The 24,884-nt window shown below is 32.6% G+C and overlaps 1 protein-coding gene across 3 annotated transcripts in view; it reads right to left on the bottom strand.

Moving 5' to 3' along the window:
• Window positions 1-24,884, bottom strand: part of Cadm2 (cell adhesion molecule 2) — a 980,415-nt gene that overhangs the window by 912,219 nt on the left and 43,312 nt on the right. The window lies entirely within an intron of this gene.

Raw genomic sequence — 24,884 nt, 5'->3', positions numbered from 1 at the left:
CCAAGTAAAGAACAAACAATATGGGAACCAAAAATTATCACTCCTGTGTATTTTGTGCTGGTGTACTTTTCTTTTATCAGGATTTTTAAACTAAGAATAGTGATATATGTCTCTACCAGTTGACACAATGAATAATACCCAGCAGATAAAATTATTAAAAATGTTTTATAACTTTGGATTGCTTAAAGCAAAGAATGTGTATTTTCTTAAAAGCATCATTAGAAGAAAAGTACTTGAGATACAATTAATATTTGACAATAAATTTCATAAATTTAATGACAAGAAACACTGGAGAAAGCAGTAACAGTATGAAATAAGTAAACACACAAATGAACACATGGATATGACAATAATGCTTCTCAGAGTGGCCACAAAAGGAAATCTAGACTGTGTTTTACTCAGTATAGATGTGTGTGATGCTTAAAGAAATTACGTACTTTGAGTCAGATATATTATAAATTATCTTTCCCTCCACACAAGCACCTATTTGCAAAATTGTAATTCAGCTCAAAGCTGCCACAAAATTTCAAACTGTAATTTCCTTGTTTCCTTTCATTCTCTGTTGCAAAGGTTTTCTTTGAAAGTAACACATTCTATGTCATTTTATGAGGTCTGCTGTTCTATTGTGCTGTATCTCAGTCCAAGTAGAAAAATAAAGGTATAATTAGAATGGAAAATACACTAGAGAAATTCTAGGTTAAACATTTTTTATGAGAAGGTACTACAAGAGGATAATGCTTGTGTTGAATATATTTCAACAAATTTAACAACTTTATTGAGTGTTGGAAATTCTGGGTTGGCATTAAGTTATAGTTGTCTCTATGAATGTGAAAGGAAATGGTGTGAACAAAGGAAAGACCTAAAAATAAACGTTATATTCCCACTGAAGGAACACCTTAGGAGTAAAATTCCAATCAGGGAAGTGTGAAATGGAATGTGCAGCTAGGGAATAAACCTGCTTTTTAATTACTGTTAACAAATACAGATTTTTCCCCTCACAAATGCTTTATTTTTCATTTTCATAAAACAACATGACTCTATCTCCTGAAAGAGCAAAAACGATAGTATGAAAAGGTGACATACCCAAAGTAAAAGCGTATCACCCATATTTTTTTAAAGATAGCAAGTTTTCTCTTTATCCTTCCTTTCCTTTTATATAAATCACAGAGACCTATGAAAAAATAAGTATGTAGCTAAAAATGATCTCCCATTATTGGAAGAAAAGAAACAAAAACAAGATGTTGGTTATTTTAAAAAAGATGTTAATTTCTCTCAGTTGCTGTGACAAGGTTAATTGGGGGGTTCTGAGATAAATGGGGAGCAAGGAAGGGACTGTTGTCACAGCACATGGATTTAATGTGTTTCGTTCTCTTTGCCCAGGTAAATCAGGCGGGAATTCTTGTATGGCATGATAACAGTGCTATCACCTGAGAGCCCTATTCCTAAAAGTTAAGGAATTATATTGGACATAATCAATTTTTAAAAACCTAACTTTAGCACATTTTTAATAGAAAAATATAGACTTCTTAGGTGATTAAAGGTGTGATACAGGTAAAAATTTCATTGCAATGCATGAATGACAGGAAATATTGAAGCAAAAAATGCACAGTAGTGGAACACATTTAAATTCACAATAATTACACTACAGCAGATCTCCTCTTTCACATTTTTCCTAAAATGTAAACGGCCTAAGTTTAGTATTTTCTGCATGTATTATTAGTGCTAGCTCTCTTTTGATATTGAGTGTCCCCACACAAATTTCCTTGTGTATACTTTTTCAGAAAGAACACTGAAAAAGAAAGTCTGCCTCTCTCAAAGGACAATGTGGTTCTCGGCCCAGTTCCCTTGAAATGTCTTTCAAGCCAATGTTATCTTTGTGACTTTGTTCCCAGGTCATCCTTTCTCAATCTATGTAACTCAAGATAAAAGACAATAAGTAGAACCACTGAACCTTCTAGAAAGTGATTTTCATTTCAAATATAACCTCTTATTTATTTATACCTGAAACAAACTTACCTTGACAAACTTTATTTGACATAGTGATGACCATAGAATAGATTTTATCATTAAGAAAATCATTACTAGTAGAAAACTACATGACAAGCAAGTTCAAATTAATCAAATACATGACTGATTATGTAATATATACAAATAAATGATAGCTATAGGATTTAAAATAAAAAAGAAATCTTTTTGATAAAGTTGCTTACAGAGTCATGAAATGAAACTATGCCTATGCTGGAGGCATATAAACATTTTTATGAAAATTCAGTAGGTAGTGATTTACCATTTGAAAAAAATAGAATATTAGGAAATAACTACTGTAATTATCTAACAGAAATAGACTTAAGTTGCTTCAGAAAAAAGAAAAACATCACTCGAATAAGGGAAGCATGTGTTGCCAACCAGATATTCTTCAAAAGAACCTTCCAGATGGGTAAGATAAGAAGTTAAGAACAAACAAACAAACAAAAACTAAATCAAGACATGAAGACTATCCTTCATTGGCCAATCTAGATTCACCTGCTCTGCACCCTGCTGACAACTCAGAGAGCTCTCTTTTTTTCCCATTGCCTGTTAGGCTGGCAATGAAAACACTGGAGAAAAATCAATTTCAAAGAAAGTGTAAGATCTCAATTCTGAGTATTAATGCCTCTACCTGATATTGTTGAACAGGACAGTGGTTGAATCTACTTAGGAAAGGTGATACCCACTGTCTGCTAGTCCTTTTCACAGGACGCCTCTTTCTGTAAGTCCAGTAAATATTCAAATACTGTCATCTCACATCATGGGCTCACACCAATTGTAAGGCAATTGGTAATGACTGGACTGTGGTATTCGCTATCCTTTGTTTTCACTAGATCATGCCTATACCGCTGTAAATAGTGCCTTGATGGAACTGTACTTGAATTAATCTGATTATATTATACCATCAGCTATCTACTGTAACCATGGTGGATACAGAAGAGACAGACATTTAGATTTTAAGGTGGGAATTTCTTAGGGAATGATGGAAAGAGGTGCAGACAATAAAAACTAACTCACAAATCCAGGCATGTACAAAATCAGGTCAGCTACAGTTAAACAATGGCTGGCAAGGAAAAGTGGGAGCTCTAGTGGCATTCTATTCCTCTGAGTCCATAAAGAAGAATATAGATACATAGATGGATGGACAGACAGACAGACAGAAATGAGAAAAAGCAGGAGAGTCACAAGAAGTTGAGAAAATGATGTTTCAGTGGTTTTTTGTTTTTTAAAGTGGGCTACATGGTACTTTCTTACCTACAGAGAAAGCAGATTATATGCTTAGAAAATAAGGAGATTGAAAATGATTTCGATTAACAATTGAAAAAGAAGGAAATCATTCACATCAATGAAGATTAATAACCATCTGAGGTTACAAATAATCCATAAATAAATACATTGGTCTATACGTATAGCCATTTTGTTTATCACTCTTTTACAAATGCTTGTCAAGATCATTCACTGGAACTGGAATGAAGAATGAGAACAACAGAGCAAGTAAATGGAAATCCCTGGCGAGACATCAGTGGAATTGTTATACCATTCGATCAAGACTATGTAACAGAAAACGAATTAGGAAAGGTTGAGCAAGGAAGAAGGAACAGTTAATGATTTACATTCTTCAAGAGACAAAACAGGAGGAGCAGTGATATTAAGACTTAGAGAGTCTTAAACGGAGTCTTGGAGTTTGACATTTAATGGAGAGTAGTTCCTGAAATAATAATGTCCTGAGAACCAGGGGATACAGTTGTTGAAGTGGATTGAGCACAGGAATAGACAGAAGAAACATGTGAGTTAAGCATTTTATATCTGCAGTTCCTTACTTCAACCCAATGCTCAGCTCTGATGTTAGAGAGTATGACTGAGTAAGTAACAACTGTTAACCCACAGGCTTTTCTACCTGTATAAAATGCTCATTATGCAAGAACATGAAAAATGTCCAACTGAAAGACTTAATGGGAACCAGTGGCATAAGTCAGGTGAGGATTCAAGTTAATGGCAGAAGTTTTTCAAGGTGAGATTATCAGAGTTTGAGGGGAGAAGAATAATTTGAGTAGGTAGCAGCTAGTGAATAGAATGATGGACCCCAAAACAAAAGCTAATCAAATGTTAGCAGTGCATGAAAACACCATTTCAAGATCACCACAGTTGAGACCCACTGCCCATATTTTTAACAGAGAATCACAATGTGACTGAGTCTAGCTACCTCTTATATCTTTCAAGATACATACTTCCCCAAGATATGCCCATCTGAGATTTCAAAAATTGACCTTAGTAAACTTAAAAACCTAGGAAAACTTATCACCTATTTTTATCAAGTGGACGTCAATTAAGGCAACGATCTCCAGTTTTTAGGACACCAGGGCCTAGAGGGATGGATTCAGGATCCATCAGTTACATTATATTCATTCAGTTCAGTATATTTAAAGTTACATTCAATTACATTATATTTATTGTGTACTTTATTACTATTACAATTACACTGTAAGATATTTATACATCTCAATATAATGTAGAATCAGATGGACCTCTGAGGTTGTTTACCTGCGAATACACAGTCCCGTCTGACATTTAGGGAAGAGTGTGAAGTATATTGCTTATGTTCAGTCTACTCTGTAATTTCATTGTAGCCTGTCAAGATGCAGCTTGCCACTCACTGTTAGGATTTTGATATGATTCTGCTAAAGCGAACCTCTATTTCCATTACTAGCACCAGTGCTTGTAATATTTTATAGCTAGATACCCCACTCAACGTCTTATGTACTCATAGGTGATGACATGGGAAGGTAATTGGATCATGGGGTCATCCTATTCATCAAGGGATTGGTACACTGATGAGTTTATATCCAAATGTGAGGCTGGGGGAAGATGGCTCTCTGGAGCGTGGCTGGAAGAATACCACTTCCTCCCTTCCCCTTCATTACTCTCTATGCTGCCATGCCACGAGCTCTTTCTCCTCTTCCGTGCCCCTCTCCCATCATGCCCTACCTTGGAGCCAGGAAACTATGGGTTGAAATCTCTGAACATTATAAACTAAAATGAATCGTTACTCTTTTAAAATCATGGATGTCAGGTATTGTATGCCAGAACAAGAAAGTAACTAAGACATCAACTAGGCTCCTCTTCAAGTAGACTTTATGCTCTCAAAAGTTGTAGGCAACCTAGTCTCTTGCATGTGCAGATAAAAGTGGGATTTGCACACCTATGAGAATCGTGCTGCTGCTAATCTGAAAGGAGGGTGAACTCAAGTGATAATGGGTACAGATGTGTGATCCCATTCCTAGTAGGCCAATGGCTGGTACCAGTCATGGCTGGGGGTTTGGGGACTCCTGGTTTAAACGCAAGAGCCTTAACAAACAGACATTTTCTCAGCTCAAGAAATCACTATCAGAATACAGAACGCTCAATCTGTTTTTATACTTAGAATTTTACTAGAATTGATTAAATGCCAAACATGAATAATTCAGTCAATAAATGACCAAAGCACACAAATTACAGTTGATTTATATGTATAGAACACCCAAAATGTCAAAATTTTCAAATCCAAACTGAATTTGAAAAAAGAACAAAAACAGAACTTCTGAAACATCATCTAGTTTTTGAAAAATAGAATTCTATACTATAATCATAACTAATAATTATGTTTAAGAAGCACCCAAATTCTGGATCTAAAATATTTAAGTAGGAAAAGAAACAAAGCTATAAAATATTTAAATACATTTGAATTGCTACATTTTAGTAAAACCACACATGAAAAAATTTGAATATCCTATTTATAAGCCAAACACATTTTATATAAATGCACATGTTTGGATTTTTAAAAAAACACTGAGAAACAAATTTATAATAGACTTGGAAAGAAATCAGTGATACATATCTCACTTTTCAATTAGTGAGAATAAAATACCTGACATCTGCAATTTAAGGGATGAGGTTTATCTCAGCTGGTGATTTTTGTGGGTTCAATCCATAGCGAGCCAGGTCTCAGCCAGGTCTCATGGTGGAAAAGCATGATGGATGCAAGTTTCTCACTCATGCAGCCAGGAAGCAGAGATGGGAGAGAGGAGCCAGAAGAAGAATACACTTCTCCAGGTGTCCCCTAGTGACACATCCCTCCTGATCAGGGCCATCCCAAAACCAGATTCTGTTATGTAGTCACCCAAGTATTGAACTATTGATGAGGCAGACCTGTGTGATTTAATCATCTTCCCAAAGCCCCACTTGTGGACACATGAGAATTTGGGGATAGTTTAGACATAAACACTTAACATGATAGAAAAATCATTTTGTTCCCTCATTTCTTGAGTTTTCACACTGTTATAAGAAAAAACTCATGACTTTCTAATAGGGAAATATGATCCTTAGTTCTTCACTTGATCTTAGCCAAAAGACCAAGAAGCAATAAGACTCTTATTTCTTAATTAAATAAATACAGCAATATTGTGTGTATAATAACACCAAGTATCACTAGATTTCTACTTTTTACATATATATTCTGAAATGTGTACTAGCTTTTTCTTTTCAATAACATAAGAACTCAAAAGGTATCCAGGAACTATGATTTTTATACATTGTGAAATTATGTTGAGACTTAGGGCTTCTGATTGACATTGTTATAATGAAATAAATTAATATACAGTTTCTGACTCTCCTGACTGTCTTAGTTTTGAAAAGGAAAGCAGTGATTTCTGTAAAGCATGTTTTTTCCCCTAAAAATTAAATGAGATAAACTAATAAAAGTACCTCCCTTAAGCCTGATATTCTTAGGCATTTACTAGTCCTACATAATCCCCACATAGTGTTGGCAAAAGCAATTTAGGAAGAGAGTACTATCACATGTCCATGATTCAATGTGAAAAACAAAGTTACTGATTTCTACTGCACAGTTTAGATCTGCTCTTCATAACATGTCATTTGTATAGATGAGAAAAACATGTTTAACTTTCCTTATGATAAGCTTCCTTATCTGTAATGTACAAATAACAATATGAGCTCAGATTATCCTGCTGAGGATTAAATGAGAAGTATGTAAAGAACAGAAGGCCTCTTGTATAGAATAAATAAAAAAGTATTTTCTTAGTTCTCCTTATAAAGGGAAACTAATAGTGTAATAACAACATTATTTGAAATGGAAAAAAGGCATTCTGTGTGGTCATAAATAAATAGGATCTTTTCATAAAATGAAATTGCAGGGAGTTAATTCTATGATTCAGATTTATGTGAAAGGTAAAACTGATCTGGGTGAAATGTCTGCAAACCTGCATTAGTCTATTTGCTACTAATGTACTATGAAACCACTATCATTACTATTAAGCTTATTGTTTTGATATTTATAATGTACAGAAGTTCAGTTAGAGGATGTAACAAACTATTTTATGTAAAGCTTTTTATTCATTGTGGCTTAATGTACGTTATCTGAAAATATTAGACTATTTTACTGATAACATTCTGATTCTCAGATAAAAATAAATGAGCCACTATAAAGGATATTTTTGGTCATTTTTAAATTTAGGAATACTAAAAATAAAATATACTATGAAATATAAAACAGCATAAGCCAAGTATAATATGCAATTAATAAAACACTACTGTATATTTATAGCACAAAATTATTCCAATGAAACTTCTGCTATTCTTCATACTACACAGAGAGGTATTTAAAAGGTGCTAACAATAGTTTTATAAAAAGTATCACATGAATAAGTATCAAGACACTAAGTAGAAAAAAAGAGCACTAAAAGAAAGACATTCTGAAAAAACCAATACCTAAATTTCATTAATCTGTCTTTACCATAATTTGAGTAATAACAGTGCAGAAAATATTCACTTGTAAGAATTTTATAAGGTGTCTACACCAGCATAGTTAATGCAAAGCATTTGCATTTTCAACAAAGCATTTAGTGCAGAGAATATAGTTATATTCCTAGCATGATTTCAAATTTATATAAGAAATAATACTTTCTCAAAAGAGTTGCCAGCTTCAACAATAAAGAACTTATTGCTCAATTCCCCCTAGGCAGCTTCTCTATTCAATTAAGGATGTTTTCAAGAACTGTTACAATTTTTGGTACATTGCCTTTTGGGGTACGCATAGAAGACATGCTTCATCGATGCATTTTGTTTTCAATTTCTTTTGCAATTCAATTTATTACAATAAATCACGACTATTGGTAGTACATACATAAAGAAAAATTACCATAATTTGGGCTAAAGAAAAATATAAGAAGGATTAATCTCTGTATTTCATAAATTATCAAGTTGAATAGAAAAATATCAAAGCTTGCCTTACTAAACTTTTTTAAAAGTTCCGAATAACCTTGAAAACTCTATTTTCCTACAAGTATTTTTGCAAAATACTGTACATTATTGTACATGTCATTTGAATTAGACTTGCTACTAAATACTTTGTAAGTAATCGATTTGTCTAAGTAAAGCAACATATATTACCTACGTATTTTGAATATTTCAAAAACTTTTCACATTTTGAAAATCAATAGAACTAGTTTACAAAGAAATTTTAATCTTCTGTGAAAAGTTATAGAGAATCAACAGATTGACAAGACACTGCTGTGGAATAAGCCTCTTAGAAAGCCTCTGTTGAAAGGTTAGGAGATGAAGTTAGTATCAAAGAAAGTTATTGTTTCTTAATATTTTAATATTAAGAATATCATGTTTTTAAAAACGATTGCTTCTAGAGGTTCAGAGATGGCAGAGAATTTTGAATCACTGAATTAAAATCTTCCTTATTGGGTGATTAAAATTAGGTCCATGAGTTGACAGGCCTTAGCACAACGATTTAAAGGTATTCTAGCTACAGACAACTCTTAGCTTCTCTCCTTCACCAGCATGTTATTCAAAAGGTAATACTGTAGGACTTTGTGGTCAACACATTGGTGAATTGGCTTATGCAACAATTCTTTTTGAATCTTAATCATTAGGACTTACATATACTTTATTAAAGCATGATTTAAAACAAATTCTAAGATGCTCTATTGTATTTAATCTCTAGCATCATTTGTTCTTCTGTCGTGATCAGACTTTAAGAAATATTATCCATATTTCAGAATGCATGTAATTGAATAACCATTTTTACATTAACCCAACACATTGGACTCACTAGCTTTTGTCCTTATTGTCTACTTGCATGTCTTTTCCAGCTTCTCAACAGAGTCCAGAAACTTATTTTTGAATTGACAAATTTCTTGATTGTAACTGCTTCAATATGGCTTCATATAACCAGCTAAGACCCTTAGGAACACAGTAAGAACTAAGATAAATAACATAAACTAAAAATAGTTTTAACAGACTCTACTGAAATGTGAAAGAACCTTATTTCAGTTAGATACAGATTACTTCATGGTTTTACAGGTCACTGAATTCCTGTACATTAAAACGATGAACTGAGTAAGGAGTGCTAAGTGGTATAATTATTTTTTTTTCAGTTTCATCTGCAAGAGTGAGTTACTTTTAATTAGTTGCCAAAGAACCTGGCTTAAATACTGTTGTTTTAAGCTGAATGACATTTACCTAGATTTAACACTTAATGAAACAAATCACAAAAAGAAAACTCAGAACATAGTGATCCTTTAGCACAGTCACCAAATTTCCTCTCTTAAGAATCCAGAAGCATATCTTTCAAAATTTATAATTTTTAGTAATTCTGTAAGTTACATATAAGTGTTTCCTTTATGAATCAAGTAAATATTTATGTGCATACATATTAAATGTATTGTTTTAGTTCAAAAATCTATATTATTTAATAATGGTTAAATTATTGCATCTTTAGCTATAATTCTATATATTAAGAAACATTTATAATCAAAATATATAATATAATATACTAATCTTTTCAATAACCAACTATATATATATATATATATATATATATATAATTTACATTTCAAAATGGCTCTATAGTTTGTTCTCTCTATATTTTTATATGGAAAATGGTATGGTATCAATTTATTTTTGGTCAGAGAGTAAAGTGGAATATCATAAATGACTTTTTGCAGATAAGCTGTGATCATCCCATGCTCAATTGGAAAATTTTATAATTTACTAATGCTGCTTGCATATATGATACAGGATAATAGTTAAAGAAATAAGCTATGGAATCAGACAGACTTGAATTAGTTACCCTGACTCCTACATTTAATAATTATGCAATCTTAGCCACTGAATTTCTCTTTCTTGTCTACCATACTGCAAAAGTATTAAGCTCCACCTCAAAAAATACCTGAAAATGAGATGAGGGATGGCACCTAGCAGTGTTGCGTTCCCAATGCTCTGCATTAAACTGCACTTATCAGTCTTTATATTTTCTATTTGAAACAAATAATTTATAAATTATATGTGGTTTAGATAGTAAAAATTCTTTACTCATTTATTCAAAAGAACACTCCAATTCTGTATCTTAGATTTACTAATGTTCAAAGCTGAAAATGGATGAACAGGTGGTACCTTCATATTTGGCTAACATAAAATGTAAACAAGACAAGTTTATTTCTAGTTTTTGATAAAGAAAACTAGAAAATTTGTTGTGTATATAACATGATTGTTTGAGCAAGCCCTAAACTCATGTTAATATGAGTAATTATCTTCTCCACACAGTGAAAATATTCTTAAAAAATTGAAAAATACAGTGCAATGAATAAAAATTTACTATTTCAAGCAACTAATTTTAAAACACAAAACACTAATTTAAAAGAAAAAGAGAACAAAAATGGGCAACAAAAAAACACACAGAATTTTTAAAAGCATCTGTTTGTGCAGGACAGTGACTAAGCTGAAACATTAAACTATAGGATACCTTCTATTCTGAGTACTTATGGCAATAAACTATGATTCTAAGTAGTAACAGATGCTTCATGTTGTTAGTTTGAATGAAATGATGGTTTGAATTTAAGCATTACAATTCAAGGAAAGGGAGACAGGCCAAACCCTTTCACCTCTAGACTCATAAAACAAAAAATCCAATCTGTACAACTAGTAATAAACCTACTGGGAAAACTGATGGGACAGGCATTAAAGAAAAGAAAATTGTTGCAATCTACAGAGTCCTATTTCAGGAAAAAAGGAAAGAGAAATATTTCTTGAGAAATCACAAATAAAATGCATGTTTGATAAGATAGAAGACATATTAAAGGGGAAAAATACCCTGCAAACCCAGTCCTACTGAGGTAATAAGTAGAAATGATAGAGAAGATTTCTTAGCTGAAGCAGAACCAAAAGTCAATAATGAACAACAAAAAGCATTGCGGCAGCAACAGAAACTAAAATCTTTAGCACGCCTTTGTTTCTAAAATCTTATCTGAGTTCATGTTATTATCCCAGTGCTACAATTCTCCTCTATGTAAGCACTTAACTCAAAACTCCTTCCTTAGAAGATAAACTGAATTTGATTTTACTTTGAATTAGTCTGAAAGCTTTGCAGTATTTGAATAATCTTTGTTATTTCCCAGAACTAAAGTGTTCATTTTATGTATAAGGAGATTTCTATATATACACTGAACAAATTTGGGGTTTTAACAGCTTCTTTACAACATAATAAAATAAGAAAAGGGTCTTATACAACCCCACAAATTTCTTAATGAAAGTTGAGTATTTAGGGTTAAGAAAATATGAGGCAGAATAAGTTCACTTTCTTGTATGATTAATTTTTCAACAGTATTTATTGTCTATGAACATAGGTGAGTATGTATTGAGGAATAAGATATGATCTTTGCCTTAATAAAATTCAAAGATCAGAGAGACAGAAGCACACTAGATTAATTTCATGCTCTGTGTCAAGCGTTATCTTGGAACAGAGGAGGTTCCTTTGGTGGACCATAAAAGGAAAAACATTTTCGGCCGAGGACCCAGTATGAGCTTTGAAAGCAGATTTTGGTAGAGCCTAAGGAGTAAATAACTAACAATTCTGAAGGACTTATGTGAAGGAGCAGACTCTCATGGCTCTTGAGTACAGATTGCTAGAAAAATGAGAGCGATCCAGAGAAAACCAGTGTCCTTGCTATTGTGCCATGAAAAAAGAATTTCTCTAGGTGCTCCAGGTCCTGAAGTGACATGTACAAAGTTACCCAAGTTACAAGTATGAGCAGCTATAATCAAGTTAAAATATGTGGGAAAAATCAGAGGTTTTCACAACACTGCATTTGGGGGGAAATTGGAGGAGTTATATATATTCTCAGGGCATCTCCTATGAACAAATTAAGGGAATTGTGTTATAATCAGGCTACTCTTGATAGTCTGCTGCGACCTTCTCCAGTTGGCTTGTTTGTTTGTGTCTTCTAACATCTATAGTTCTCTAGTTCTGAAGTCATTTTGTTATGTGATTTTTTTTTCTCTATCAGCAGTTAAATGGCAATGATGGAAACACATAATGTTATGAGAAGAACTGCATGCATATTAGGATGTCTCAGTTCCTGTACAGGAATTGGTGGTGAAAGCATACTTGCTGTCTCTTTGTTGGCAACAAATTCTACCAGCCACACTACCAATTACCAAAGTGAGTTCTCAATGAACATAACAGATGTTTCCACCTGTTCCATAAGTAGATTCTTCCCACTTGTACTTTATTAGTGTGTATTAAAACAAAAAAAAGGGGGATATCTAGGCATATTTTTAAAGTCAAGCTTACTCCATAAATTTATCCTTTTGAGGAAACAGTGCCATTCTTGATCAATTCCAAAATGTGTCCTGAAAAATCACCTGCTGGTTCATGTTTTTCATCGAAATATTGGGAGCATTTATCAATCTTTCAGTGCATGCAGAAATTTAAAAATAGACTTCTGGGTTTCTCAAATTGTTGCAGAAGCAAAAAAGACAAAATGTGAATGATTTCACCATGACAATGATATACCCAGCTTTCATTTTAAAGATAGAAAAATAAAATAGGGACACGTAAAATGCATCCTTGAATGATTTGAGAAATACCCAAAATACATAGCTCCAATATGTTTCCTTCTGCTAGAAAACACCTGTAGAAAATGACATTATATATTATACTGTAATGACAATAAATTACATATGAATACACACATCCATATCCTATTTTGTATACATCTATCTAATTTCTCAATCCCATATCTAATATTAGGGTTGTATGTGATAGAAATATAGAATTATTTTCTCACTTTTATTGTGGTACTTTTTTAAGTATTACAAACAAAATGAAAGCTGTTTCACTTTATTATTGTGTACTTTTTAATCTATCATCAGATGATAGCCTTCACGTTTCTGTTTCATTTATTTTGTAAATTATCCATCATGGATAAAATGAGACATATTACAAAGATGGATGCATGCATGATTCCAATTTTACATCCAATATCATTTATATCTTCAATATACTCCATGACTTGCTGCTAATATTTGAGTACCTATCATAATTTTTAATTTGTTTCATAACCAACAAATTGGGAAAATTCAGATTTTATCAGCCTTTACAAAAAATGTCCATTAAATACTTAAGTTCTTAAACAGCCATATTCAAAAGCATTTATTCTTATATTTTCAATAGGAAGTCAAATTATTTCTCTATGAAACAGGATCCAGTAAAGATAAAAATTAAACTTTATTTACCAAATAATCCATTATTAAAATAAGAAAAAATAAACTGTCAAACTAAATTGTATTTTAAAACTCAATATTTAGTCAACCATGGTAGTCCATTTTGAAGATAATACATTTACACACACTTAAAATAGTATTGTGTAATATTTCATGTCATTTCAAATATACATCATGTATGTGTATTATTGTGTGCTTGAGTATTATCATCTAAGATCGCTGAACTGAAAGAAAAAGCTAGACATTTACACCTACTTTAGAATTTTATGTACTTTTTTTTTTACGTGTGACTTAGGAATGGACAGGCAACCTCAAGTTTTATAACTGTGAATGTGGTATTTTACCTATTTCTTGGGGTTATTCTCTTTGTGATAATATACTTGGTTTGACATACTGGGTTCTCAATTAGTGATCACTAATATTGTATTTTCCCTGAACCCATTTCTACTCCCATTGTAATGCTTGGTTAATATCTTGGAGTTCTTGTGAATAGACTTGCTTTCCAATTAGCAAAGTCAGTGAAGTCTATTAGCAGTTCATATAGCACCTCACTCAATCTGTGGCACGGATGACCAACAGAGCTAAGCATAAGTAATGGCCTGTTTTGGTCATGATTAAGAAGATTCTCAAGAGGCAGAATTTCAAAGCAAAACCTAGGAAATTTTCAGGCATGCCTGAAAAGCTGGTGACTACCTAAGTTTCTGGAATGAGCGTAAATTTTTGCGCCAGACTGCTAAGTGTCAGATGCAGTTCATCAATAGTTTCCTTTCATCTAAGGATGGGTTATGAGAGCAGGCAAGGTGATCCTGAAGACACAATACCATGGAACCACTAAGAGAGCTAGTCCAGTTTACTGAGTCACTGTAGAATGGAGGAGTTTCCGCATCTCACCACAAATAACTGAAAAATGAACTTTATTGTGTTAAATCATGATTTTTAGGAGTTGTTACATAAATTCATGTGCCCTCGTTAAATATAGAAATTTAAGAAAATGTTGTAAGCAAATGAAGTTTGTCAATTGTTCTTACTATAGGAGATGGCACATACAGAATCTACTACCCTTGTCAGTTATCATGAACAAAGGTTTTCTGAGATTCGTGATTGGCCATTATATGTGGCATCCAACAGCCTTAACAGGCAAATAGTATCACTTTTTCTTAGAGGTTAAAATAGGGATTAAAGTTGTCACTTATTTCCTTAATTTACAAAAAGATAAATGCCAAATTAAAGTGAGAACCTCATGACTTCTTATATCATATTCCACGTGTTTACACTAATTGATGTTTCTATTATATGTCCTGTAATCTTATACACATGTACACAGACATACATGTGAGCACATACACATACACACAGCAAAAAGTAATGAACATGTGTAGGAAAGGCATGCTATTCTTTCCAGATGGAAATATAAACTGTTTTCAAACTAGAAAGTTTTTAAGAATTGCAAAAACTAATAGACATTCCAATAAATTTGTTGTATAATAAATATCCTGGGAAATTCATTGGCCACACATTAAGAAACACTGTAAATCTTTTCACAGTGTCCTAATTCTGTGTTCTAAGTTTTATTTGTTATAGTTTCTAGTTATAATTCCTTAATGATCTATGATCTTTAATTCAAGCTGTAATACCAAATAAAGGTCCCATGTTAGACAACCTCATATTCTTTTCTTCTCTGGGACTTTCAGGAGAAAGCCTGAAAGTTACATATCATAAACTTTGCTAATTTTGAAAATTTATTTTAAAGGGTTAGTACAGGCCTATTTACTTTACTTTGAACTTCAAAGGTGACAATAGGTTTTAAAATCAATGCAAGATTGAGGAAAGGTTGAAAACTTGGTTGTTGTAAAAATACAGCACGAAAAGCATTCATAGAGCATTCAATATAAAATAAAGCTTTAGAAACATCTGAACATTCAGTATCTAAATATATGAACCCAATAGTATGTCTATATAAATCTGATTAAGGTATACTACAATGTGAATTAAGTTACAAAATCAGGACATAAATTCATTCTGAGGAAGTACCATATAGTATTTAAATAACTGAAATCAAAAGAAATAATATTTCATTAATTATATATCATCAACTTAATTTTACTAGTGTCATAGAGTTGAATGCAGAGTTCAACAATAAAATCTAACTTATAATACACTGTGCTGGTTTAAGTAAGATTACATTAAAAACTACATGAACTGACACATTTGCTATGTGTATGTACAAATACATAACCAACATACGCTTGTGTGTCTGTGTGTGAGGTAGGAGTCAAGTAAAAGATAAATGTGTAGGAAGTTCTGAATTTTTAAAGGCCAAAGAATTGAAACCATAAAGTTTTCTCCACCCGTTATGTTAGGAAATGATTTTGTCCTTAGGAAACAAGGATAAAAGAAAATAAAAGATGGTAGGCAGGGTGCAAAATGGCTTTTAATATTTCCAGACACCTGGTAGCCCCACCCTGTCCTTCCCTTACGAAGCTGAACCACAGTGTTTTTTATACAAGCAGTGGCATAGAGAAGAATCTGTGGTCTGTCTTACTTAGATTAAATTATAAAATAGAATGGCTTCTATTTCAGACACTACTTGTATATTTAAATTTAGTGAATATATTTGACAGTATACTGTATACTCTTATTCTGTTTCTCTCCCTCTATGTCATCTCTCAAACTGAGAGAAGTTAGCTGAAATAAAGCTTCATAGCTAGGGAGTAAAATGTTAGGTGGAAAAGTCAAAGAAAGAAAGCTTATGACAAACTAGAGCCTGCCCATACCCATCAGAGCAAGATAGGACAGTCCTGAGTGTGACCATAGCTTATGCAAACCTGAGTCAGACTCTGAACCAAAGCCATTCCGCAAAACTGCACTTCAATCTTGAATCCTCAAAAATTATGTGAGAAAGAACGGTACTGTTTTTGGGGGGAAAGGAATATTGCAATCAAACTCAGGACCTCATACTTGCCAGGTAGGTGCTGCATCACTGAGCTATATCCCTGGCCCAGGATCGTTGTTTTAATCTATTAAATTTGGGGGACACTTTTTATTAAGCAGTAGTACCTAGAATGTATAGTTACATATAAATTTTGCCATTTTTCACATTCATAATCATTATGTTTTTTAAAAGTTACTGTAGGCTACAATACTCATTGATAGTATTTACTATATTAATGAAATCTACCCAAAATAAATACTAATATTAGGAAAGTAGGATTCTATTTAATATTAGTGGCTAAAATTGATAACTTAAAAAAAAAACATTTTTTTTAGTTCCTATAAACCTGTAAGACTGATGAGTTATTTTTCTTTTCCTTTAAGATAAAACATCTAGAGATCCTGTTACTGACATAAGTCAGACACACAAGCTTAAATATAATATTTCTTGCATTTGAGAAACTCATTGTAAAAGTAGAAAGTGAAATAACAGACAAATAATAGGAAGTACTGAGGTAGATTGTTCTCAAAGGGGAATGGAATCAAGACATGGAGGCACAGGAGATACAGGGAAAAGCAAGGAATGGAAAAAACGTAACTGCGATGTGTTACGTACATGCATCAGCACCGCACAAGGAATGTGAATATTATGTTCTGCAAACATACGCGCGCACACACACACACACACACACACACACACACACACCCGAAGGGGTTGATGGGATGTGGGGGAGGAGATGAAAGCAGGAATTAAGATATGTTATGCACATAGACTAACTTTCCACAAGCAATTTAAACATTATGTACCAAAAGTATGCCCTAAAAAACATAAAAAAAAAATTAATCATTTGTGTTTTATTTATTCTTGTGTGCCTCAAAATAAGGATCTCAAGTAAATTTCATATCTATGTGAAAATCAGAAATACAGAATTGTCAATAGTTGTTTGCATATAGCGGGACAGAACTATACATCACATGAGAAAGACAAAATAAATTCTCCTTTCCAGATTCTTTTCTTGTATTTTCTTAAGTTAGTGTTTGGATTTGTTATAGGCCAAACACACAATTTAGGTTCTTCTTCTTCATAGTATATTAACTTTGCTTCTTTTCCTTCTATTTGCAGGTTATAGGAATCATTCAAATGAGTCTTTATTAAAGACTCATTTATCAAACGGTAGATAAATCTTTAAACATGATTTATTTTTTAAATAATTGATAATAAATGTTAAATGAATTAGCATTATGATATATTCAGTACAACGTTAAGACAATATACAATAATTGTTCAGAAAACTTGTAACACTTTAAATTAGTTTTAAGCTTGAACTATATTGCTACCTCAAAATTTTATATTCTTAGTAGTAACAAAGAACCAACAGAAAACAGTACAAATGTATACTATGCATCAAATAAATGAATCTTGGGATTTTTTGTCCTGTAGCAATGCAGGTAATTGGTTCCATAAATCTAAATGATGTTACAATACTGAGATTTTATTCATGTTATTTATTAATAGCAATATCAGATGAGTTGTAATTTATAATATAGAAATAAATTTAACTGAATTCATTATGTGTTAAATTCTTTTTTCAATATAGAATATCCTTATTATCAGAAGTTTAAGTTTTTTGTGTTCTTCTTGTACTCTTAGTGCATAAAAATATCTGTATCATATTTTTATTAAAAACATGGGCATTTAAAAAATGTACAGCATTTCATATAGCATCTTAATTTAGAAATATTAGGCATAAAACTCATGCTTTAAAGGGAGAGGTACAAAGAGGGAGGAAAGGATTGGGGTGATGTCAATGAATTTGATCAAAATGTGTTAAATGGGGCCAGAGATATAGCTCAGTGGTACAGCTCCTGCCTGGCAAAAAGGAGGTTGAGGTTGTGAGTTCAATTTCTGGTACTGAAAAAAGAAAGTGTTCAATGCATGTACTGACTACTTAAAATAAACCCTATCATCATGTAATATTTACATGCACTAATAGATGTTTTAAAACAAAATATTATTAAGTTATATCTACATATAAATATATATATATAATATAGATAGATAGATAGATAATTTTACACTTTTAAGAAACTGAAAGTCTCAAGAGGCTGAGAAATTATGAGCAACTGATGAAAAGTAAAAGTTTCAGAAGTAACTGTTAGACTATTTTGGAAATGCAGCATTTGCTCAGCATTCCAAGTACCAAGGTGGGGAGGTTGCTCAGAATTAAGCACAGTATGATCAAACTAGTAAAAAGCTTTCCTTCTGGAGACACAAGGTTAGAACCAAAGCATCCATCAACCACTTTCATTTTCAAAAGTCCGTCTACAGCAAAGATAGAGCAACATGTTTCACATTTACATGCTTTGCATAAAAATTCCCAAAGTTACGATGGGAATGAAAATGCTTTTCACATTTCACCCTTTAAAATGCCAAGAAAAATAGACTTCATTACTATATTTCAATGGCTGAGCTCTTCTCCTTGTTACAGTTTAAATCAAGAATTGCACTGATACTTTAACCATAGTTTAATCTCTTTATTTATATATATATATATATGTATATATATATATATATATATATGCACAGTATATACTGTTGGAAACAATAAATCTCTGGCTTTTATATACACAGAATTTTCTGTGCTGCACTTGCAGGTTCAGATTATTGAATTCTACTGACTGGAAAACAAGCAGCCTTTAATTTAGCAAATTAAGAAAAAACTTGTTTGCATATATCTCTTCACAAATAAATTGTTAAATTCTATAAACTAAGTAGAATGAAGTGTTCATTATCACCATAAAATTATAATCTGTTATATATGATCTAACACCCAAAATTTGGGTTAACATTGTTGTGTATTTCTGGAATTTGTTCAATAAATTTTTTTATCGAAATCTTGCCTATAACGAAACTTTACCTATGTAAATTGATAAAGTTGTAACAAAAGAGATTGAACAAAGCACTCTGCTAACTGGTTTAAGGAACAGAGAAGTGGTGAATTAGAAATGATGCACTTTATAATAGTAGGCAAATGAAGTAGATTGGCAACTATACTTTGGATAAAGAAAACAAAACAGACACAGAGTAATTTTGGTAAATTAAAGAAAGGAATATAAGAGAGACTGCAGAAAAATCCATAAATTATCTCCTCAATATTCTTTACAATACATCTTAACTAGTTCTTTTAGGAAGAAAACTTCATCCAAGATATGTATGTTAGTCCTTATAAATCTGCCAAAGGAGATATTTAAGTAAATCCTAGAAATCCTAGAGAGGAAGACAGTGAGGTATAGTGGTGTCTCTCTCTCTCTCTCTCTCTCTCTCTCTCTCTCTCTCTCTCTCTCTCTCTCTCTCTCTCTCTCTCTCTCTCTCGCTCTCTTTCTCTCTCTCTCTCTCTTTCTCTCTCTCTCTCTCTCTCTCTCTCTCTGTGTGTGTGTGTGTGTGTGTGTTTGTGTGTGTGTGTGTGTGTTTGTATTCTTTATTGAAAGGTAAAGTTAATGCCAGAGATTAGCAGAATTCTAAAAGTGTTTAGAATTTGGAGTTACAAAATTTTATTTGAGCTTGAGTATCAGTAATATAGAATTATGATATATTAGAGGCAGAAACACTTTTATGACTTCAGAGAGCTTAAAGTATTCTGTTGAGTATTTTAATACTGGTGTGTTACATACACGGAAACACAAGCCTTTGATATTCCTGGATTGTATATTCTGAAAACAGCTTCAAATGTCCTCTTAGATTTAGTTTTCTTGTTTTGTTGACTTAGTCTTTGTTGTGTTTTCACTTTGGGGCATGGGACATTATAACTAAAACTCTGTTGTCGAGATGTATGGGACTGTGTGGTTGTTTCAATAAATTTATATTCATTTTTCAACTTCTTAAAACAGCTTAACACTGTTTACAGATGTTTCATCAATAACAGGTTTCCAGTATTTTCTTTAAAATCTCTATTAGGCTACTCTGTATGTGCTATTACAGTGAACAGCACTTACAAAAACATAATTCTAACAATTTTCTTGTCAATTAAAAACAGTTCACTTAATGATTTTTTTTAAAAATTGAAATAGCATAATACTATCTTTTGTTGCTAACTATATAACAATGAAATGTTATTTTCACAACTAAAACTTTACACTACCAAGGTCAATGTATTACAATTCATTATTTAAAAAATAAAATGACCGGAATGAGTGACTCTGGTATATTCAGTTTACTTGACAAAGATCAAAGAGGTTGAGAGAATTATCCCAAAACATTCATTTAGGTAGCTGAAATACTGAAATTTGAGCCAAAGACTTCTGACTCCTTTGAGGTACGATGTAAGCAGGTCCCATGAAATCACCTGGATATTTTTAAGTTCTGTTTTTCATCCATATCCCATTACAGTCACTTCTTATATGCTGTTCCCCATTAACTGTTTAAAGCCACTTACGTCTCAGACTGCGAAAAGGAACTTAAAACATAAAACAACACAAGCACAGTATTTTTGCAGAAATACTAAATGTTAAGTCAAAAGGTTTAGGCATGCTCATTTCCAGTCTCATCCAGTTTTCTTTAAAATGAGAAAAAAAAAAAAAAAAAAAAAAAAAAAAAAAAGGCCTTGACATCCTGCCTGTAGATGATTCTCTCAGTCTACACCCACTGGAAGCTCTCTGCAAGCCATGGAAAGTACAACTATGGGCATCTCAAGGACAAAAGCCACCACCTTCCTATTATTTTCTTACATTCTGTGTTACTGTCCTTCTTGCTACCCTTTGTCTAAAATGCTGACTAAAGATGTAAAGCACTGAGATTCATTTCTAAAACTCTAGCTTTGAAAAGATGAGCCATAATTACACTTTCCTTTTCTTTCTTTCTTTTTTTTTTTTTTTTTAATTTCTTTTGGTCTTTTTGAGAACGGATTTCATTATGTAGGTCAAGCTGGACTTGAACTCAGTCGGGAGCCTTGGCTGGCCTTAATCTCAAAACAATTCTCTTGCCTCAGCCTTCCAGTTGCTGGGATTACAGGCATGCACCAACACGCCTGGCCTAAGTGTACTTAAAAAAATAATGAAAAAGAAACTTTATGTAAAATTGTAGAGACAAATAAGCAGATAAACAGATCTAAGAGAGCGAGACGATGTGTATAACAGTTATATACCACATTTGGAATCTTCCTTAATCTTTTTTCTCTCCTTTTTCAAACCCTAAAGTCAATTAATTCTTCTATTTTTTTTTTTTTTGTTTTGTGTATATCCTTTCTTTTGATGACCACATTTGTTTCTTTTTTCATCCTAATTCCTTATATCTTTTCTCCTTTCTTTTCTAATGAAAACTAGGCCCTCAAGACTTCCCAAACAAATGTTAACACCCTGCTGGGCAATAAAAATCTAAGAATAGTAGCCCCAATTTACATTAGCACATTAGACATTATTGCCCAAAAATAATTATCTAGGAAATAGTTAAGGTACGCCCTGTCTCTTTTCATCACCTGAAAACTAAGGAAAGTGAACCGGAATTGGTGCCATCTGCAGACATAATTGCCATGCACCAACATGGCGGTGTGGGTACCTGAATCAGCTAATTGCAGAGGCCTTGATGTTTGCCAGATTCAGTCATTTCTTTAACAAATTTTTAATGCATTCAGAAATTTCCTGGAGCATTCCAACCTATTTCTAAACCCCAGAAACTCTGTCTTTTCGTCAGCCTTTCAGACAAAGCCAACTAGAGTAGCAACTGCCTCCAGGCATTTCCTGCCCAATCTTTGCAAAAGTATTTTTCTGACACAGAACCGTTATCTCATCGCATCCATGCTAGCAGCATTAGTGGCTACTCAGGAAAACACCAATGCATTAGAAACCAGATGAGGCAAAAATGTTGCCAGACACATCTACAGGAATCCATGCTGTGGCCTAATCCCATAGTTGAGATTCATTTAAAAATATAACAGTATTCCATTTTGAAGTCTGAGGTTACAATATTTTACTTGTTATTTTTCTGTTTTCTTGAGCATGTTAATCTCTACTTATTGTTTTTAGTATTCTCTTAAAATGGCAGCTTATGTGTAAAGCATTGCTGAAATACATTTTAATTACATCTTTTGCATATCTCTATCTACATATTTTGATTTCATTATTCATTTATCACTATTAATATACTAGTTTGGCTGAAAACTTTGGGGCACTGGCATACATATGTCCCTCTTTTATGTAAACTCAGTTTTATTGGAACATAATCATGCTCATTAGTCCACAAACTGTCTTTTATTCAACAGTGGAGGAACTGAGTAGCAGAATTGCAGGTTGCCACGTAGACTGTGTATTTCAGTCTTGAAATGTTCTTTCTTTCCCTGTACAGAAATGTTTTCTAACCTCTACATTAACATGTGAATTACTAAATTAGATAGACTGTGGCATATACATGCTAGTATAGCCATAGGTTTATAAATTATCTGACTAAAGTACGAAATAGTTTTTAAGGAATGGATTTTTGCCTTTTTTTTCATATTGCTTATATATGTACTTCTTATCTATAGAAGTAACTGGCATTCAAAATTAAATTCTTTTAATATTTTATTTATGTATTTGGCAGTATGTGTGTACATCGTTAAAGTATAGTAGCAGTCCACTGGTTATGTGCTTTAAAATCTAAGCAAAATTGTATTGGGTACTAGTTATCAAATGAAAAGTGTTTTAAGAGATATTCAATGCACAGTTATGTGATGGTCAAGATCAAATTAGAGAATTAGGCTGTCAATTCCAGAAACACTATAGCACATATGCATTAAACAAAGTAGATAATTAAATAGTAGCATGGGTGATTTTTTTTCTATTTTGTGTTTTTATTAGAAGTTGTTAAAATTTATTAATACACCACCAATGTTGACTTTAAACTGTGAAGGTAAAAATGACAAGATTAATCAAACTGAAGATAACCAAACCAGGCAGAGTTTTCCATCCTTGACCATGCTCCCTGCAGATATTCTTATTCTTTATTATGAAGGTTAAGAAGAGATTGAGGTGTAGCAATTGAATTCCATAAAGTTAAACTTCCTGTAATTTCAATTTCTCTCCAAACTAGAATCAGCCATATGTTTAATTGCAATTCAAAGACAAACATTTCCAAATTTCTACTTATTTCTTTTTCACATGCCATTAGGAGAAAAGGAAATCTTTTGATGTTTTCCTTCAGGTTTTCAGACAATCTTTCTGACAGTGAATGTGATCTAAGGTTGTGTGGCTCAAACAGCCAATGTAGTTTCCAAAGTGTTTTCCCCACTGGGCACACACAAAATATGCCCTTTGATTATAATCTTCAGCCTCCTGCTCAAAGGCCTGTCTCTGTTCATATCACTTTTGGGCTCAGAGTCAGCTTTAAGTTTGTTTTTAAGCAGTGAGTATTCCTTAAAGCTGCACGCAATGTTGATCTGCTGGCTGCTTCGATTTCACAGCTATCCAGCTATGCCACATTGTATGTGTCTGTATTTCAGTAAAGTCTTAAAAGCATTTCTTTTCCTGCGACTGTTTCCAATTACTTCTGATGGCCATACATCTATATGTACTGGTAGGAGAGCTTTCTCTTTCTTATTTATTAATAGAACAGCAATTAGAATTAGTGTTAGACTCCCATTCAGTTAAAATCCCTTAAGAAAAGAAGTTTAATGGTAAAGTCATAATTGAGTCCCATTTTAAGTTAAGAAATTTAAAATTCTTTGCTAAATCACTTAGAATCAATACTTGAAAAATAAAACATACAATTCCATTAAGAAAGACAGGAAAATAACAAAAGCACCCACAACAAGGCCTAATCTATATCAGGTCAATGAAAACCAGACATGTATAAAAAATAAAAATTATATATTTTATTAGATTTTTAGTGTAACTTATTTATACTAATTTTGCTGCTTGATAAAAGAATTCACGTTACTCCATGTGGACGTGATGTCCACAAACAAAGGTGCTAGATCATTAAGTATGTAAAAAGTGCTGTTACTTCATCTAATGGATTTTTCTTGATTTATCTATTGTTCAGTCTGATCTGTCCATGACTCATGGTACAGATTAATGATATGAAGACTCCTGTGAAGCACTAATATCTCCAACATACAGATTTCATTGGTTTGGGGTATATACTCAGTAGAGTGATTGGAAGGTCAAATGGTAGTTCTACTTTAATATTTTGAGAAACCTCCATACTTCTCTCCATAACAGTTCTATTAATTCACATCCCAACCAACAGTGTAAAAGTATTATCTTTTCTTCATATTCCTGCCATTCATTACATGTTACCTTTTGTCTTTTTGATAAGTCCTTTTAATGTGTGTGCTGCTCTCATTTTGGTTTTGATTTATATTTTCCCAGTAGTTAACAATGTTGATTTT

This window comes from Cavia porcellus, unplaced genomic scaffold, assembly GCF_034190915.1.
Source record: "Cavia porcellus strain 051 isolate PalLab524CR breed Dunkin Hartley unplaced genomic scaffold, mCavPor4.1 scaffold_15, whole genome shotgun sequence".
NCBI lineage: Eukaryota > Metazoa > Chordata > Mammalia > Rodentia > Caviidae > Cavia > Cavia porcellus.
Note: the sequence above shows the minus strand (reverse complement) of the source record. Positions and strands in the feature narration are given on the sequence as shown.